At 37.2% G+C, this 20,481-nt stretch overlaps 1 protein-coding gene across 1 annotated transcript in view; it reads left to right on the plus strand.

The window, feature by feature from the left end:
• The window catches only part of LOC107197484 (uncharacterized), a 185,837-nt gene that overhangs the window by 102,134 nt on the left and 63,222 nt on the right, over positions 1 to 20,481 (plus strand). The gene's annotated exons all lie outside the window — the stretch shown is intronic.

The raw sequence follows: 20,481 nt of genomic DNA on the forward strand, positions 1-20,481 counted from the left end.
GGGGCAGCTTGTGCATCTACATAAACAAAGTTGGTGCACAAACTGCGGGTAGGTAAACAGCCAATGCTCCGAGGCAACAGAACAGCTGACTGTGAAGTGTCGCCCTCACTATCTGCCTCGTGAGTTTTTGGCGGTGTTCGTGATTGCTGTTTACATAGCACCGAATGCTAATGCTAACAACTCGCTGAAGGAGCTTTATGACATCAGCTCGCTTCAGAACAAGCATCCGGACGCGTTCTACGTGGTAGCAGGGGATTTCAACCACGTAGAACTAAAGAACACACTGCCGAGGTTTTATCAACACGTGAACATCCCAATGCGAGGTAATAACACACTGGACCGTGTTTACACCAACGTGAGGGACGCGTACAGAGCCTCCCCCGCCCCCTCGGGCTTTCCAACCACATATCCATCATGCTGGTTTCCTGCATACGACCCCCCGCTGCAACGCTCCAAACACACACAGAAGACCATTAATGCAATATGCATTAAACCAAAATTTGACCGGTGCAAAAGTATGGGCACCCTTATCATTTTATTGATTTGAATACTCCTAACTACTTTTTACTGACTTATTGAAGCACAACATTGGTTTGTTAACCTCATTGAGCTTTGAACTTCATAGCCAGGTGTATCCAATCATGAGAAAAGAGGCCATTGATGCGAAAGAGGCCATTTCTGCAAGCACGCCACAAACAGAGTCGCCTGAGGTATGCAAAAGCCCAAAAGCACACCTCAGGCGACTCTGTTAGTGGCGTGCTTGCAGAAATGGCTTGTTTCGCATCACTCTCCCATACAGCTTCTCCTTGTGCAAAGTGCGCTGTATTGTTGACCGATGCACAGTGACACCATCTGCAGCAAGATGATGGAGGTGGAGGTGGTCTGTGGTCTGTGGTCTGTGGATTGTCCTTGACTGTTCTCACCATTCTTCTTCTCTGGCTTTCTGATATTTTTCTTGGCCTGCCACTTCTGGGCTTAACAAGAACTGTCCCTGTGGTCTTCAATTTCCTTACTATGTTCCTCACAGTGAAAACTGACAGGTTAAATCTCTGAGACAACTTTTTGTATCCTTCCCCTGAACAACTATGTTGAACAATCTTTGTTTTTAGATCATTTGAGAGCTGTTTTGATGGTGCCACTCTACAGAGGAGATTCAAATAGGAGAACAACTTGCAATTGGCCACCTTAAATACCTTTTCTCATGATTGGATACACCTGGCTATGAAGTTCAAACTCAATGAGGTTACCAAAAATGTTGTGCTTCAGTAAGTCAGTAAAAAGTAGTTAGGAGTATTCAAATCAATAAAATGATAAGGGTGCCCATACTTTTGCACCAGTCAAATTTTGGTTTAATAAAAAACTTTTAAATAATCATACCTTGCATGTAAATCAACAATAATATGGTTGTTTAACCAATAACAGGAAATAGGCATGATAGCATAACAGAGATATATCAAAACTTACAGACTTTAGTTTTAATAACATAAGAAATAAATAATACAAAATAACATACCCAAGTTGGGAAACCAAAGAAATACTTAACTTGTATTAACCTAAACATTTTAAATGTGAAGGCTGAGTTTTTGTTCTTACTGATGTTTATTGAAGTATTGGAGACATCAAAGCTCCAATAACTCCAACATCCTATAGCTAAACGTAAAGGAGTGAATAATACACAGTCCATCAGTTACATAATCAGATAACCAGAGAAAACATGAGGCTAAAGTCATAAATATGAAAAATATTGCTGGGAGACGTCCATTACTCCATGCAGTGAATAACAAGGAAGTGACATACACAAAAATATCTTGTAGAAATACAAACTTGTAGAAAGAATAATATAACTGTTTAAAATAATATAACAGTTCAGTGTTAAAATGCTATTCAGGTTTACAGTAACCATTAAATTGTGGTACTGGAGTTATGTTTTTTTATGTATTTATAGTTCGCTAAAACCCTCTCCTTTCTGTCTGACAGGAACTCTAAAAAGACCCCAGGCTCACCTTCACCCAGGTAAAACAAAGCGATTAAGCGCTTTAGGTGTTTTTTTGTCAATATTTTCCTGCAAGCATATCTGAATGTGGGCAATATTATGACATTTTCCATTTGAAAAATCCGTCAAACTGTCAATTTTTATTTTTGCACCCCATAATCTCAGGCTTTATGGAAACTGCTATTTCAAAATCACCTGTTGATATCACTTGTATCTTGGGTTTATACTGTACAATGCTACAAACAAGGCATTGTTTTATCTTTGTTTTTCATACTGTAACAGCTTTTTTAATTCGGTCTTTTACATGTTTTAAGATGATTTTGATAAATTTGGTAAAACAACCTGAAAGACCACCAGCTGACAACACAATGAAATACTTAACTGTAATGAAAACTGTAATCTCCTTTTATAACAAATATTTTAGCAGAATTAATTAAACAATACAAACATTATAGACTGATGTGGCACACTCAGCATGCCCTATCTTATGGTCAGAAAAATCTTGTACTATAAACTAAATTATTTTTTTTTATTGCAGAGGTCAGATGTCCCAGTTGACTGCTACAGGCGACAAGCCACAAAAGCATAAAGATTTCTTCAATGTTTTTAATGTAAGACAATATTTAATATATTTTGATAACAGTATCTGTGAATGTATTTTAATGCTATTTATGAAAGCATCTTGTATATATTAACATACTAACACTCACACACACACACCACACACACACACACATATATATATATATATATATATATATATATATATATATATATATGTATGTGTGTGTGTGTGTGTGTGTGTGTGTATATATATATATATATATATATATATATATATATATATAGGGGGTGACAATATGTGTATGTAAATCATTACATAATATTTAATTAGGAAATATATTTTATAGTTATTGTAAAGTGTAAGCATATATTTCATAAATTAACTAAAAAAAAACAGAAATTAATTCAAAGCAATAGTGTGCGTTTTTCAGTTTCTATAGGACGCATATCTGACTGACAGCGGTACCAATCAAAGTTTTTTAAAAAGGCTTCTGTCCCCATGTCTGCGTGCACCTTCTACTGATTTTTTGTAGGGTGAAGTGATGAGGCTTTTAGTAAAGTCGTACGACCGTCTAACCAATCAGATTCATGATTTTCACTCTGGATCTGATATACAGTTCAGAAGATCGCACCCTTTGTCTGAACCCACCCATTTGTCTTGGGAGCACAAGTATGTGTTTTGTTTCCCAGGTGTGTTTTGATACATTGATTATTCAAACAATAAATAGGATGAGCCTATTTTAGGATGAGCATTTATTTTTAGAGGAATAACCAACATGAAAACCAGAGAATTGTCTATGGGTGAAAAACAAGCAACTGTAAAGCTGAGAGAAGATGGAAAATCAATCAGAGCCATTGCACAAATATTAGCCATAGCCAGTATAACTATTAGAAATTTCCTAAAGAAGAAAGTCATTACTGCTGTACTAAGCAACAGATGTTGAACAGGTAGATCAAGGAAAACTACAGCAGTTGATGACAGAAACATTGTGAGTTTGGTAAAAAGGACCCTAAAATACCTGTTCCCGACACCAGCAACAATCTCCAGAGGGCAGAAGTGAAGGTTTCAAAATGTACTGTTCACAAAAGAAAGACTTCATGAACAGAAATACAGAGGCTTTGCCAGCAGATTAAAACCACTATTAGCAAGAAAAACAGGAAGGCCAGGCAAGAGTTTGCCAACAAGTACAGAGAAAAGCCTGTGGACTAATAAGACAAAAATTAACCTTTATCAATGCGATGGAAAGGCTAATGTTTGAAGAAAGAAAGGATCTGCTCATGACCCCAAACATACCAGCTTATCTGTGAAACACAGTGGAGGTAGTGTCATGGCTTTAGCTTGCATGGCTTTTTCTTGGAAGGGTTCAATACTCTCCCTTGATGTACAATTAACTTAGAATTCTACAGAAATATTTTGTCTGTCACATTAAAGAAATATGCCAAATAAATAAAACCAAATTTTTTGGGGGATCCTTCATCATGCAGCAAGATAATTACTCCCCAAAAAATTATCTTGAAAAGCATCACAAAGGAAGAACACAAAAGTTTACTGATGTCAATTTGTCACCGTCTTGATGCAGTTATTGCAAGAAAAGGATTTGCAAGTTTTTTCACTTTAATCTACTTTAAGTTTATCTGTTCCAATACTTTTGCTTACAAGAAAAATGATGGTGGTTCAGACAAAAGGTGCTATCTTCTGAACTGTGTATCAGATCCAGATGTAAACAACTGGAAATAAGAGCAGAAAAGCTTTAAGTGTTAAACAATCAGTTTACAGCAGAAATAATGCTATTGGCCTCACTGTTCCAATACTTTTGGAGGGGACTATATAATGAATTTATTAGGTTCTATAGAGATGGTCCTGCCAGCACACTGGTAGTACTAATTAGAATATTTTGTCCCTGGTTCACTCAAGCATACTCTTGCTTTAAATTTCCAATACAAATTTTACAGACTGTATTTACATATTGCGCTGAAATGGTGTGTAATTCTTAATTTACAAATTTATTTTTTACAGGCACCAAAAAATGTGCACTATGAAACTAAGATCTATCAATGTATTTGGGACATTTGGAAGTTTTAAATAGTAGTATTAATAATTATTAAATCAGTGAATATAGTATAATTTAGCGAAGTAATGTTAAAATAATCTTAATGTAAATAACAATATTAATTTAATTTGTATTCATCTAATTAATTTTCTAAACAATTCATCTTTTAGGATCTTGAGGACAAAATGATTGTGTTTATAAAGCACGAGCTGGAAATGTATAAGAAACTTCTGAGAAAGGAAAACACAGATTACTACAGAAAAGTCAAGCAAATAAGGTGGAATTTGAAACAGACAGTCCTCAGCATGACATTGTCTTTTCTGAACCTGATGAATCGTGAGGACGTCGTCTCTGCTCTACAAAGTAGGTGATCAACAGATGACAAAATTTAATTGTATATAATAGTAAATGTGTGAAGTTGATTGTTGAGATTGTTTTATGATCTGTTTTTCTATTGTGTTTTATAATTCTAAATCAGATGAAGTGATTGGAGTTATACAGCGTCCACTTAAAGAAGGAATGAAAAATAAATATCATCATGTTTGTGAAGGAATTGCAAAGCAGGGAGAATCCACCAGTCTGAATAAGATCTACACAGATCTGTACATCACTGAAGGTGGAGCTGGACACGTCAGCAAAGAACATGAAGTGAGACGTATTGAGAAAAATCAGATGCAGCAAGACGTACAAATTGAATGCAGGAGCATGTTTGAACTTTTACCTGGACAAGACAGACCCATCAGAACTGTGCTGACACAGGGAGTTGCAGGTGTAGGAAAAACGATCTGTGTGCAGAAGTTTATTGTGGACTGGGCTGAAGGTGAAGAACATCGGGACATCCAGTTCATATTTCCACTTCCTTTCCGGGAACTAAACTTGAAGAAAGGACATCACAGTTTGATGGATATCATCAGTTTTTTCTTCCCAGAGACACTAGGCCTGATAGTAACTGACCAGAACAAAGTCATGTTCATCTTTGATGGACTGGATGAATGTAAACTTCCTCTATCTTTCCACAAAAATGAGAGTTTGAGAAATGTCTCTGAAGCAGCTCCACTGGATGTTGTGCTGACAAACCTCATCAAGGGGAATCTGCTTCCCTCAGCTCAGATCTGGATAACCACTAGACCAGCAGCAGCCAGTATGATCCCTGCAGAGTGTGTTGACCGGGTATCAGAGGTCCGTGGCTTCAATGATCAGCAGAAGGAGGAGTACTTCAGAAAGAGAATCAGTGATCAGGTTATGGCCAACAAAATAATTGAACACATTAAACAATCAAGAAGCCTCTTCATCATGTGCCATATCCCAGTGTTCTGTTGGATTTCGGCCACTGTGCTTCAGCAAATTCTGGAAGAAACAGAGAATGAGGAAACACCAAAGACACTGACGAACATGTACACATGCTTTCTGATCTTTCAGACTGTGCAAGGGAACCTGAAGTACACTGGAAAGAATTACTTGGACATCCCATTGGATAAAAAGGACATTCTGGGCCTGGGAAATTTGGCTTTTCAGCACTTGGAAAAAAACAGCCTAATCTTTTATACAGAAGATCTAAAATCATGCGGAATTGACCCCAGTAAGATATCAGTGTACTCAGGGCTGTGCACTCAGGAGACTGGCAGATTTCGTGGTACAGTTTTCAGCTTTGTTCATCTGAGCATTCAGGAGTTCATTGCAGCTGTATTTTCATACATTTCTGTCAGAAATGACAACAGGAATGTTTTTGAACTACAGTCCACATCACAGAAGAGCAAAACAACAGAGCTCATTGATTTTCTCAAGACTGCAGTAGACAAGGCTTTGGAGAGTGACCATGGTCACCTGGACCTCTTCCTTCGCTTCCTTCTGGGTCTCTTACTGGAGTCTAATGAGAAGCTCATCCGAGGTCTGTTGACTCAGACAGGAAGTAGTTCTGACTGCAGAAAGGAAATAGTCGAGTACATCAAGTTAAAGTTTAGGGAAAATCCCTCTCCAGAGAGATCCATCAATCTGTTCTACTGCCTGAACGAGTTAAACGATGATTCTCTGGTGAAAGAGATCCAGAGTTACATGAGATCAGGACGTCTCTCTGAAGCTGAACTCTCACCTGCCCAGTGGTCAGCTCTGGTCTTTGTGCTGCTGACATCAAAAGAGAAGCTGGATGAGTTTGATCTGAAGAAGTTCATCAGATCAGATGAATGTCTGAACAGACTGCTGCCAGTGGTTCAGGAAGCCACAAGTGCTCTGTAAGTAATATCTGATAATACAAATCAATAATAGGCATTAACATCTGAATGATATTATTAAACTTGGTGATGTTTGTCTTATTTACCTTGCATTTCAGTGAGGTTAGTTAAAATGCCAGTCAGGTCATGATAACCAGTTCCATTTGATATGAAAAAAACTAAACTGAGTTTTTGTATGCGAATACACTTAAATTAAAGTCTCGGATGTGCACTTCAGTGGTGTCAGATTAGCTTGATTTGAAATTTTATACTGTGGTACAGAGGAGCATGTCAAGGAAAATGTCTTTGTCTTGAACAATATGTAGGGTAACATGTTAATTTGCATTTTTATGCTTAGTAGCATATAATTAAATTCAGGTTTTGCAAAACTGTATACAATTTTTTAAATTATAATGGTTGTTAATTATTTGTTTAGATTAGTCCCTGTTACTAGAAATATTGTACTCTTAAATCCTACTGTTATGACTAAAAAAAAAAAAAAATTTACTGGAATTTGATAAACATGATTTAATTTAAACAATTGCAATATATCGCCTTGCCTAGGTTATTGCAATATATTTAGCCATAAGCCCTGTATCGTAATCTGTATCATATAGCCAAGTTTTTGTCAATACACAGCCCTGATAATGATAAATATATGTGTTAAGGTGTGTTTTACACAGGAAACAAAAATTGCATCTCATTTGGTTACACTGGTGACACATTATAAACACATGAAAAAAAAAAAAAACTAATTTATTATCTTTTCTGATACTTGACTGTTTTTATTTATATTTAAAACATTTGTTTAGTTAGAGTATTATCACCATTCCTGTAATATTTCAACAATCATAAAGGCTGCAGTGTGATGAATGTGTTTTATTAGTAAACTCTATAACTCTATACTCTATACTGTAAAATTTCCACTTTACTTTTAGGCTCAGTGAGTGTAAGTTGACAGAGAGAAGCTGTTCAGCTCTGCTCAAGGTTCTCGGTTCAGAATCCTCAACACTGACTCTACTGGATCTGAGCAACAATCCTATACAGGACTGTGGAGTAGAGCTTCTCTCTGAAGGACTGAAGAGTTCAAACTGTAAACTGAAGAAACTGATGTGAGTTTTTTCTCCCAGTGTAATAGTTTAATGGTTATGGTTGTGCAGTTGTCTATCCAATTAACACATATTAATCCTGCCTTAAGTTTTTTTATTTAATCGCTTGTGTACAAACCTAAAACGTGTAAGAAAACACTGAGAAACTGATATTTTTATGCTGTTATAAACTAAATGTGATTTATTCATGATTTTATGGTATTTATGCATTTGGTGTTGGCATGGTGACAGCCAGCATTTTAACACATTAACAAACTGGAATTGTTTAAAGTGTCACATGGCTTTTACAGAAAACCGTGTTTAATATATGTAGCAGAATTATTCGAATAAGATCAGAATTATAGTTAATAATTCTTTGAAATAAATATTTTTTCCCTGTTATTCCATTTCACAATCATACTTCCAAGCTTTTGCTTCAATACTGTCACAAACTGCACAAGTGTCATCATTCATTACAAAAGTCTGTGAAATGTAACTGTCATACATATTTTTTTTCTTCAACATTTGTGAGAAGTAGTCTGTTTCCAGAAAGGTGGTGACTAGTCCTGTTAGAATAGGTTTTCTAATACTGTTATGATTTATTGAAAAACAAGCTAAAATAAACACTTGTCTTTGTTTATATTATCTTTATGTATTTTGGTCAATGGTTATACGATTTGTGAACTGAATAACTTCAAGCTGATCCATGTCAATAACATATTAGGCTTAATTTTGCATGAATAATGCCTGCAGACACTGACACTGTAAATGTGTAGATTTATTATCCAGTCTGAAATCCCAACACTGCACATGTATTTTGTGTTTCCTTTTCAGCTAGCACACCTGATTTAGCTTTTTGTGCGCAAAAATATTTAAAACAACATTTACTTTAATTGGTATATCCTACTTATTATTAGGCAACAATTTGTATTACATCAAGTAATATGTGTAATATATATTACTTGATATATATATATATATATAATATGTGTAATATGTGGTAAATATTTGTTTGTTATTCTGCCAAGTATAATAGTATAATGTTCTTTTGTTCTCTGTTTAGTCTTTCATTCTGCAGTATAACAGGGAGAGGATATGGTGCTCTGAGCTCAGCTCTTAATCCCTCATCTCCACTGAAAGAGCTGGATCTCAGTGGGAATGATCCTGGAGATACAGGAGTGAAGATCATGACTGACTTATTGCAGGATACAACTTATAAACTAAATAAACTGAGGTATATAAATAAATATATTAATATTATAAATATTACAATACATTAATTTATTTAAAAGCTGTTTGAACAGTGGTAGGATTGTCTCCCCTTATATATGAGTCTTGGTCCTCCCAAGGTTTCTTTCTCCTTCAGCTCTGAGAGAGTTTTTCCTTGCCTCTGCGCTCACTTTGTGTTCTGTATTTTTATGATTAATGTAGTGCTGGGTCATTTTCACGATTAGTTTGGTTAATTCGAATTACAGTTTTAAAGTAATTTTTAAAATGGTAATCCCAATTTTACAAACAGACATTTACCTTTTTAATCTAAAATATCTGAAAACACTACTCATTTCAGAAATGTTTATCCATCTTACCTTGGTTAAGCACCTCAGACAGACCAACACGTGCATGTTTTCTAAACATTCCACCTAGGACTGAACTCGTACTGAAAAAAGTTCCAGCACTTTCAACACAAACATGGGATAAAGCACATTTAGCTATAAATAAATCCTACCACTTTTCATTGCTCTCTGGTGAGGATTTGTGATTGATTGTGGAAAACAATAATAATCTCTCCTTTCTTTGGTGACTCGTTTAGTGCATTATTTCTCAATTTTCATTCACAAACCCGCATTCTGAAGGATAGTCCAGTGTCTATCAGTGTGAGTTTCTCCCTGGCTTTTTGTACACGAGGTCCGTGTGTGATAAGAATGCATGGGCTTGTAAACAATGTTTTGAATAATTGATTGATTCACTAAATGAGTCGACTTAACCCAAATCAACTTAAGACCAAACAGATTTATATGTGTCCCAGCTTTTAAATGTATATGTATTGTGGTAGGCCCCTGGGGTTAGGGGCGTGACCACTGTGACCCGGAAGGAGGAAGCACACAGATAACACAGACACGGGGAGTAAATGAACTCAAAACATACCTTTATTTGGTTTTAACACCCTTCACCACACCCAAAGGGAACTTAAAACATAATTACAGCCCAGTGGGGCTCTAGAGTTTGTAGAATTAACTTCTTAGTCTTTCCTTTACAGTCTGTGCAGCCTCAGCCCTCAGCTCCCCAGTGAAAGTCCTCTCAAATGAGGGCTGAGGCTGAGTTTATATGCCTGTCCCAGCTGGCGGCTCAATCAGTCCTCATGCGGACCAGCTGAGACAGGCATGGCTTTGCGCTCCGGCGTGGGGCGGACCCACAACTCCCCCGCCTCCTCACGCCACAGTATGTATACGTATATGTAAATTCCATATATATATATATATATATATATATATATATATATATATATATATATAATTTTACCAAATTGAAAACCTCTGGAATATAATCAAGAAGAAGATGGATGATCACAAGCAATCAAACCAAACTGAACTGCATGAACTTTTGCACCAGGAGTGGCATAAAGTTATCCAAAAGCAGTGTGTAAGACTAGCGGAGGAGAACATGCCAAGATGCATGAAACTGTGATTAAAAACTAGGGTTATTCCACCAAATATTGATTTTTGAACTCTTAAAACTTTATGAATATGAATTTGTCATTTGTTGTTCATCTTTACAGGTGAACCTAGTTTTGAACCATTTCTTTGTCATCTGTAGTTAGATTTTTTGTTTGGGGGATTCAGATTTTTTGTAAAAAAAAAATCTAAGATTATTTTTTAGGCCATAATCACCCAGCACTAAATTAATGATTTGCATGATTCTCTGTCCTGTGATCACATTTGACATCAGTTGTAAAAATCACTAAACAAATACATTTGATTTGATTTAATTTCATTTGATTGGATACAGATGTGTAATATACTGTTAATTCTCAGTTTATATGCTTTTACAAATGTTTGTTTATTGTTTGTAACTCAAATGTACTCAATAATTTAAATTCTATTGTTTAATGTACTAATGTACTGTGATGTACTTGTCTTTATTACTATATTTTTATTAAGCAAAATTTTGTAGTAATCTGAGTTTTTCCACCTTTTTCCAGGCTATTAAGAAGTGCTGATGCTGAAGAAGTCCGTGCTTCTCTGACTGAATCACTAGAAACAGACCCCTTACAGCTGACCGAGCTGGACCTCAGTGATAAAATACAAGAATGCTCTGAAATAAAGAAGCTCTCTCATCTACTTGCAGAATCACACTGCAGAACTAAGAAACTTAAGTGCGTTACTTTAAATATTCAGATTTAAATCTAGTCAAACCAAGTACAATATAATAAATAATAATTAATAAATATTTATTGTCATTGTTTGCCAAAGAATTTTAACAGTGCAAATATGTTTGTCCTCAATTGCTGTAGGTTGATTTAAAAAGAATAAAAAATATGCTTAGTTTGTATATTTTAAAGTTGTGTAAAATCTTGATGGTAATGAATTTTAACCTTGGAGAAAGCATTTTTTTCTCTAAAGGCATGAAAAAAGAATTAAGTTAAAATATCAACAATTTGGCACATCACAGGGTGACACTGCTAAAAGCATAATAAATGAATGACAAGTTCTTTACCAATATTCTTTTTGCAGGCTGAATAAAAGCAGTATTACAGAGGAAGGCTGTGCTGCTCTATCATCAGCTCTTTGTTTAAATCCTTCTCACCTGATTGAGCTGGATCTCAGTGACAATATACTTGGAAACTCTGGAGTTATGAAGCTTTGTGAACTACTGGGCAATAAATTTTGCAAACTGCAGATACTTAGGTGAGTTGTGGTTACACATAATAATAAGCATGAATATTATGCAGACGAACTCCTAAACTGTATGTCTAAACAACATATTTTGTTTCTAGAATTGCAGACTGTTGTATTAAAGAGGAAGGATATGTTGCTCTGGCTTCAGTATTGAAATCAAACTCCACGTCAACCCTGACTGAGCTGGATCTTAGAGGGAATGATCCTGGAGATACAGGAGTGCAGCTGCTCTTTGACTTAGAAACAAATGAAAACAGTACACTGAAAACACTGAGGTGCACTGCTATATACTATAAAATACTAAATCTGAGTAACCAGCCTGTTATAGAAGTGTTAATATGACCCAGTAAATGTTTTCAATGAACAGAGACACTTTTTTATGTAAATTGATACTTGTAACTTTCTTACAATCAATTCCATTTGTTTAGGTTTATTAAGGTTTGCTTTATTTAATAATTGTTAAAACCATGTATGCATTATTGTCAGATAAAAAGGTATGTTTTTTTTTTTGCTTATTTAGACTGTTGAAAACTGCTGCTGCAGAAAAAGCCTATGCTGCCCTTACTAAAGAACTAGGAACCAATCCTTTACTGCTGAAAGAGATGGATCTGAAAGGGAAAATACGAGAAGATTCAGGACTGAAGCAGCTTTCTGAGTTACTGAAGGACCAACACTGCAGAACTAAGGAACTTAGGTACACTTTAATGAAGAAAACAGTTAAATTCATCTGGAACATATGAAAAGCATTACTTTAATTTAACATACTAAATAAAAATAAAATCCTTGCTAGTGTTTATATACTGGCCAATCTAATATATAGATAAAAAGTATAATGTTAAGACAGTGTAAAGACACCATTTTTTTCTATTTTTTAATAATTTCTTTTTATCTTTTCATTATTAACATTTGATATCCCACTAAGATACAGCATATGACCCCTGCAATACAAACGTTACACAACTAAATAGTTCTGCCCTCTGAAAGTCAAATCATTAGTCGGAGACCCATCAGTCAACAACCTTTAAGTTAAGGATGCAAAGTCTTTTTTTGTATAAACTGGGTGCACAAGCATTACATTTAAATCAAAGTAGGGCTACATTGCAAAGTAAATACAGTTGGCAGTTCTGGTGTTTTGCTGTTGACCAGGAAGCTGAGACAAAGGGGGGAATAACATTACTGTAGCAATAAGGATGTCTAAGAAAAATCTCTCAAAGGTTGCTTTTAAAAAGGGAATTCTAACAAAGTAGTTTATTGCATATATTGCATATTCTGGTATCACAATCACTGCAGAAAAAAATGTATTTGCTTAACCATACAAATAATTTATTCAGGTGTTCCAATCACTTTCATGGACACAGGGGTATAAAACCAAGACCTAGACCTAGACATGCAGACTGCTTCAATAAAGATTAGTGATGGGTTGCTCTCAGGAGTTTAATGAATTCCTGTGTGTTAGATGATAGGATGCCAACTATACAGTCGTGAAATTTACTCACTACTGAATATTCTACAGTCAACTGTCAGTGCAACTATAACAAAATCAAAAGCGACTTGGAACAACAGCATCTCACTTACTTGTGCTGTCAACATTAAATGACAGAGCAGGGTCATCAGATGCTGAGGTGCATATTGCTCAGAGGTCATTTTCTAAGGAATCAATCACTACAGACCTCCACATTGCCTTTAGTTTGGTTCAAAAACAGTATATATTGTAGAGAACTTCATGCAATGGATTTTTTAAGGCTGATCAGTTGCATCCAAGCCTCACACCACTAAATACAATGCAGCTGAGCAGACACTTTTGGCAGTGTTGTGTATATAGGTCAGAACAATCTTTGGTTTTGACCAATAAGTTGTGCAAAAGAAGAAAATTCAGATTTATTTATATTTTTTATTGATAAAAAATTCAAATATGAAATAATTAAATAAGTTTTGAAGTTTTAAGAGAAAGAAAGAAGCAGGTCCCATTCAAGAACAGACATTAGTTATTTCATAGTGGGAATGCTGTCTATTTCAAACTGATTTAATTGTTTTTATATTTTCACATCGATTTAAATGCTTAATAGAAAAATGTAAAAACCAAAAGGCGTAACAAGCTAATTTTAAACACATATTCAAGCCTGCTGTTTGGCTCATTATTTCACAAATCCATAAGACAGGCCAACACTATATGTTGGTAATTTACATTTGGCTGCAATTGAGATAATCGAAAATGCCATCTCATTTTTATTTTAAAATGCTTACAAATACATTTCTGCTGAATTTCTTAATGTGGAAATTAACAACAGAATTCAAGCACAAGGATTGTCTGATTGCTAGATTATTTTTAAAAGGGAAACATGGGCGAATAGTTAAATATGCTTACTTATTTTTTCAAAGCTGTTAACTTTAGTAAATGAATAAAAGCACACTAATATTTGCATAATATTGTTTGTATCATCATGTTATAGAAAAAAATAGCATTAGCAATTTGCTTACAGTATAAAAACACAAATGTTTCCTTATATTACACTCTAATTGCAGGCTAAATAACGGCAACATTACAGAGAAAGGCTGTGAGGCACTCTCAGCAGCTCTTTGTTTAAATCCCTCACACCTGATTAAGCTGGATCTAAGTGAGAATAAACTAGGAAACACTGGAGTGAAGCAGATCTGTGCCATATTGGAAAATCCTGATTGTGGACTACAGAAACTGGAGTGAGCCATTTCAAAATATCCTAACCATCTAAACATCTGATAGAAGGTTTAGTATTAGTAAGAACAAAGCTATTTAGTTTTATGTGATAATTTTGGGAGATGGTAAATATGGTAGTGCAATACATGTTTTAGATTTTTGTGTTTTTGTTCAAAAAGTTAGATTTTTTTATTGTTAGAATTGAGGTTAAACACAAATATTGCATGTAATACAGTATGTTAGAACAAAACATTTTTTGTTGTTGATAATGTTTTCTCTCTTGTGTAGTCTTTCATTCTGCAATATAACAGAACAAGGATACATTGATCTGGAGTCTGCTGTGAAATCAAACAGATCATTGATAAAGCTGGTCCTTAAAGGGAATGATCCTGGAGAGACAGGAGTGAAAAAATTAAATGACATACTTCAGGATTCACAACATAAACTGAGCAAACTGAGGTAGATACTATTTTTGTATTCCACACACCTGATATGTAGCAGCCATTGGCATCAAATAATAAATCTCTAATGGGTGCTCAGATCCAGTTGCTGGACTTTAAGTATGGTTTTATCACTGATGAACACCGTAATGAGCACCGTGAAAACTATAAAACAGAAAACAGAAAAAATATATACTTTACATAGAAATACAAGCTACATTACCAACAACAATGTAGGATCAGAAATAAAAACACTAATTTACATTTACATTTACATTAATCTTGCATACATTTGTGAAACAGAGTGCTGCTATTCCATTAATACTTAAACAAAATTCTGTTAAAATTAAGTGAAACAAACAACACTATCACCCTAAAATACATGTATAACATACTTTGGATGCTTCTTTAACACTTTTATATGAAATCAATGCAACATAACTCACTCTGCGTACCAAGGATGCAATATTTGATGAGGGTTTTACTAATTTTGGTTGCTTTTAGCTGAGCTTCTAATGACTAGTAAAGCTACATGAATGTTTTTAGCACAAGGTCCAAACTCCTTTAAAACCTTCCAGAATGTGCAGCACAAATATGGCGTCACATCAATACCAGGTGAAAAAAAATAACCAGCGTGTTTTAACATTTTGGGTTGAGTAGCAATTTAAATGTAGCAAATAGTTTCTGGGAGTCTGTGAGGGAGCTGATTTTTTGTGATAAAATTCAGCTTTAGCAGTATTGAGGTTGGCTGAAAAAGAAGCCGGGAGCAGTTGGTAATTTCTTAGGTCTGCATGATTTTGCTTTTTTTGCCATTTTCTTTCGGCAGCTCGGAGTTTGGAGCGTAGTTCCCTGAGTGTGTCATTTTTGAGCCATGGCTGCGGTTTGCTTGAGCTAATGGCTTGAGATGTTGGAGGACTGAGGTAGTCCAAACAGGAGCTTAGTGTGAAGCATAGATTATCAGTGGCATCTTTTACATTGAGTGATAAAAATGAGCCTAGTGGAGGCATATTATCAGCAACCAGCGAGGAGCACTGGTCTGCTGCGAGATCTCGAAGATTTCAGCGGAACGAGACCATATTAGCTGTGTTTTTTTTCTAAATATAAGCATTGAGTTGCATGAAGTAGTGATCTGAGAGGTGCAAAGGAGTGACAGTTAAAGAGTTGGTGTCACAGTTACGTGTGAAGATCAGGTCTAGATGTTTGCCAGCTTTATGTGTTGGAGGGCTGGGGACCTGCTCCAGTTCGAAAGACTGCATGAGGGATAAAAAGTCTGTGTAGCTGGTACTGTCATGGTGGATGTTCATATCCCCTAGAATGAGCATGGGACAGTCTAGCTCAGGGATAGAAGACAGTAGCATGTTGAGTTCATGTGTGAACACGCCCATTTGTCCAGGAGGACGGTAGATGACAATAATAGATAGATGGATAGATACTTTATTGATCCCTGATGGGAAATTCTAGGATTCTAGAATTCTATAATGGCAAGTTTTGCTGGAGTATTAACCTGTGTGGCATGGAATGAATTGTATGTGTTTGCAGGTAGTAGTGGAGTATGTTTCAAGCCTTTAGCGATTAATAGGCCAGTTCCACCTCCTCGTCCTGAGAGATGAGAAGTATGTTTTTTTTGTGTGTTTTTTTGCCTTCTGTGCGTACCAGAGATAACTGGAACGTGATGGGAGTACATTTTGGAGGCAGTAGGACGGGCTGCTTGTCGGTGGCCTTGCTCGGTGAACTCGCGCAGGTAGACTCGCACTTCTTTACCCGCGTTGGTCTTCACACAAGGAGGTCATCATACAACAGCTGACGCCTCGGCGAGTGTGAGTGACGAAATAGGGGTCTAAATTGGGCACAGCTGTTGGCAATGTAGGAAATCAGCGCCACCAGACTGTCTTTTAAAGCCGTGTGTAATGCCCCCGAGGTCTGCAGAGAGAGAATCTGTGAATGAGAGGGTTTGCCACACCAACGAAACTCGCCCAACCTTGTCCGAAAAGTGCGCTAAAAAGCGCGTTTGCTGGTACAGAGTAGCTGAAGTGAAAGTGAAGTAAAAGAGCAGTCTGGTGTAGCTTGAAGTTTCCTGTTCGCCCTGTTAGTATGCCCTGCTCTTATTAGAATGTTAGTTAGTGAACAGCTCTCGTCTGACATGAATGGCTCTCGCCTGGAGCGAACAGCTCTATTGCCTGGAGCGAATGGCTCTTTCCTGGAGTGAACGGCTCTCGCCTGGAGCGACCGGCTCTCGCCTGGAGTGTGCGGCTCTCGCCTGGAGTGTGCGGCTCTCGCCTGGTGCGTGCGGCTCTCGCCTGAAACAACTGGCTCTCGTCTGGAGCGTACGGCTCTCGCCTGGAGCAACCGGCTCTCGTCTGGAGCAACCGGCTCTCGCCTGGAGTGAGCGGCTCTCGGCTGAAGTGTACGGCTCTCGCCTGGAGCGTGCGGCTCTCGCCTGGAGCAACTGGCTCTCGCCTGGAGCGACTGGCTCTCGCCTGGAGCGTACGGCTCTCGCCTGGAGCGACCGGCTCTCGCCTGGAGCGACCGGCTCTCGCCTGGAGCATGCGGCTCTCGCCTGGAGCGTACGGCTCTCTCCTGGAGCGACCGGCTCTCGTCTGGAGGGACCGGCTCTCGCCTGAAGCGTACGGCTCTCGCCTGGAGCGTATGGCTCTCGCCTGGAGCTCTTTTTGCCCGGCTCCAGTGCTTATAGCGACCGGTGCTGTTCGCCCAGAGAGACGGTTAGTTCAGGCCATAGACTGTAAATAGCTGGACAGAGCATCGTCTCTTAAAAGTGAAGCCACCACAGGTCGGGCACCCCCTGCTGTTCGGCTGCAGAAAGCTGTGTAACTCCACCCATCCCCATGGGTTTCAATGGCAAAACAGACAACTTTCAATCACGTTTTTTTCTAATACACTGTAATTCTACCTCCATTATTTAAATGCAACAGCTAGTGTAACCTCTGCTTAATTTTTATATCCCCACAGAATTCGGTTTTTAAAACTTTATTCGGCTCTATTCAAAAAAGGTGTGGTTATGGTAAAAGGGCTGCTTATGGGCGGGACCAATAACAGACCGTCAGCTCCGCTCCGCCCTGCTCTGCAGTCTGTGACCGCGAGGCAGCCCTCAGGGGCGGGGTTATTTAAATGAGTAGGCGGTCTCTCCACAGCCTTTCTCCCTCCTCTGGTCTCTACTGCTCAGACTCTGGTCTCTGAATCGCCAAAATGGCGGAAGATTTTGGCTTCATTTTCATTGAATGAATGGGAACGGCGACACAGCGTCCATCTTTATATACAGTCTATGGTTCAGGCGCTAACCCGGGCAGACAGAGACGGTCACTCCGGGCACTAAACCCGGGTAGACAGAGCTGGAGAGTGGGTTGTTTGGATATTAGCATAGCCAGTTGTGTAACTCTCCTTATGTCCTTCCTTCTCCACCCTCCTCCTGCTCGTGGAGGTAGGTAATAAGTCACATACCCTGGAGATATCAGCCAATAGTGTTCGCTGAGGGAGGTGACCCTGGCCCCCAAAACCACCCCTTTCAAAACTAGAGCACAAAACACTCAGTGGAGCACAAACAGCTGCTGCAAGTAATTCATACAGCGCATGAGGTAAAAAAGTACCCGAAAGGAGAAAAATGAAGCTTAAGAGCAACATTTTCTTTAGTGCGCGCACAATTCTTAAGTGAAAATTAAACTCTAAGCAGCAGCAGCTTTTTACAAGAGCACCCCCAATTTAGGTCTCATTTTCTAAAGGGGCAGTGCCAAGTAATAGGCAGTAATAGAATGAACAAAGGGGGTTATTTCCATTTTCCAGATGTCTGTTTTTGTCTGTCTGTTCTTCAAACTACAGTAAAGTCATGCTTAATTTTATATACTTCTCAATGAAGAAATGTGTCTAAAGCTAACCAGGAGGGGTGACCACAAATAAAAAACAATATTGTAATGGTTAATGGGCTGTTTTTAAAATCTCTGCAGGTTGTTGAAAAGCCATGCTGTACAGGATTTCTGTGATTCTCTGACAAACGCTCTAGGAACAAACCCTTTACTGCTGACAGAGCTGAAACTGACTGGGAAAATACAAGGAGACTCAGAAGTAAAGCTGCTCTCTGATATACTGAAAGATTTACACTGCAGAACCAGAAAACTGAAGTATGTATTTAGATGTTAAATGTTTTGTACAGAGGTGCAAAACATTTAATTACTCTTATTTAGTGATATTTTGTCATTTGTTTGTTGCTTTGTTACCTGTTAACTACTTGTTATTTTAAACCTCAGTGCAAGAAACTTTAACCTTTAACATTGATTAACAAAATTCAGTTCTCTCTGTAAAGTTTATGTGAAGTTTATTTCTATACTGTTTCTCCTTGTGTGCAGACTAAGTAACAGTGATGTTACAGAGGAAGGCTGTGCTGCCCTATCCGCAGCTCTTTGTTCTAATCCATCACACCTGATAGAGCTGGATCTAAGTGGGAATAAACTTGGCAATTCTGGGCTGAAGGAGCTTTTTAATATTGTGAACAAAACAAACAGTAAACTGCAGAAACTGAGGTAAGTTGTTATTGCTGCTTAATCTTAATTTAGATGCTGTTTATTAAGGTTTATTTTTATGGTAAAATCAATAACAGGCATTTCAACAGATTCTAAAAAAATCCACATCCAAGCCATGTGGAAAAGCAGTAAAATAAAGAAACAAGTAATATACTTTCTATAAAAAAATAAATAAGCAAGTAGAAGTAAGCCTGATATTAGAAGTAGTGATATAATTATTAGAATTTAAGATAAAGCCACCATGATGAAACATAAAATGCACCTTTAGATCTAAATGCAGATGTAGATTTTATTTAAAATAAATAGATACATTTGCCCTAACTTAGATTACTGGTTATGTCACACTCAACAAAACCAACACATTTTTTATTTACTAATTAAGTCCATGCCATCAATGTATGATTAATTTAAAGGAGACTGTAAGAGAGGGGAGAACACTTTGGGATGCAATTAAGGTGCTTTTTGGTAGAAGGACTGTCCCACCACACATGATATATGTGAATGTGGCGGGACGACATTGAATATAGGAATATGCCACCAATTGTCGGCAAAAATAAAGAAAATATTTCCCACACGACTTTCAACTTAATAAAAAGAATGCAAACAGACACGGGTCTCTCAAACTGTATACAAATGTATTTAGTATTAAAATAAGTAAGGATATGTTTTGTTAGAAAACCATTAAAACATCTTTGTGGGCAATCAATATACATCTACTTCTGGCATCCACCTAAAACAAAAAAAGGCAGCACTGTGACACCCACACACACACAAAAAAGAGACTACACAACAGGTTAGTCTATTTAGTGAAAGGAATACCACTACACACACAAACACAAACACACACAGTCCAACCTCTGTGACACACAGCAAATTAAGTCCAGTATTACACAGTTTCCTAAGCGCAGGCTTGGTTCCAAATAAAACCTGAGGTTTTGCCAGGAGCTAATTTTTAAATAACCATAAACAAACAAACAAACAAAAAATATATCAATTAACCCAAAAAGTCAGTGAGTAAGGTTAAGAAACACAAAACAAC

The sequence above is a fragment of the Astyanax mexicanus genome, chromosome 17, assembly GCF_023375975.1.
Source record: "Astyanax mexicanus isolate ESR-SI-001 chromosome 17, AstMex3_surface, whole genome shotgun sequence".
NCBI classification, from domain to species: Eukaryota; Metazoa; Chordata; class Actinopteri; order Characiformes; family Acestrorhamphidae; genus Astyanax; species Astyanax mexicanus.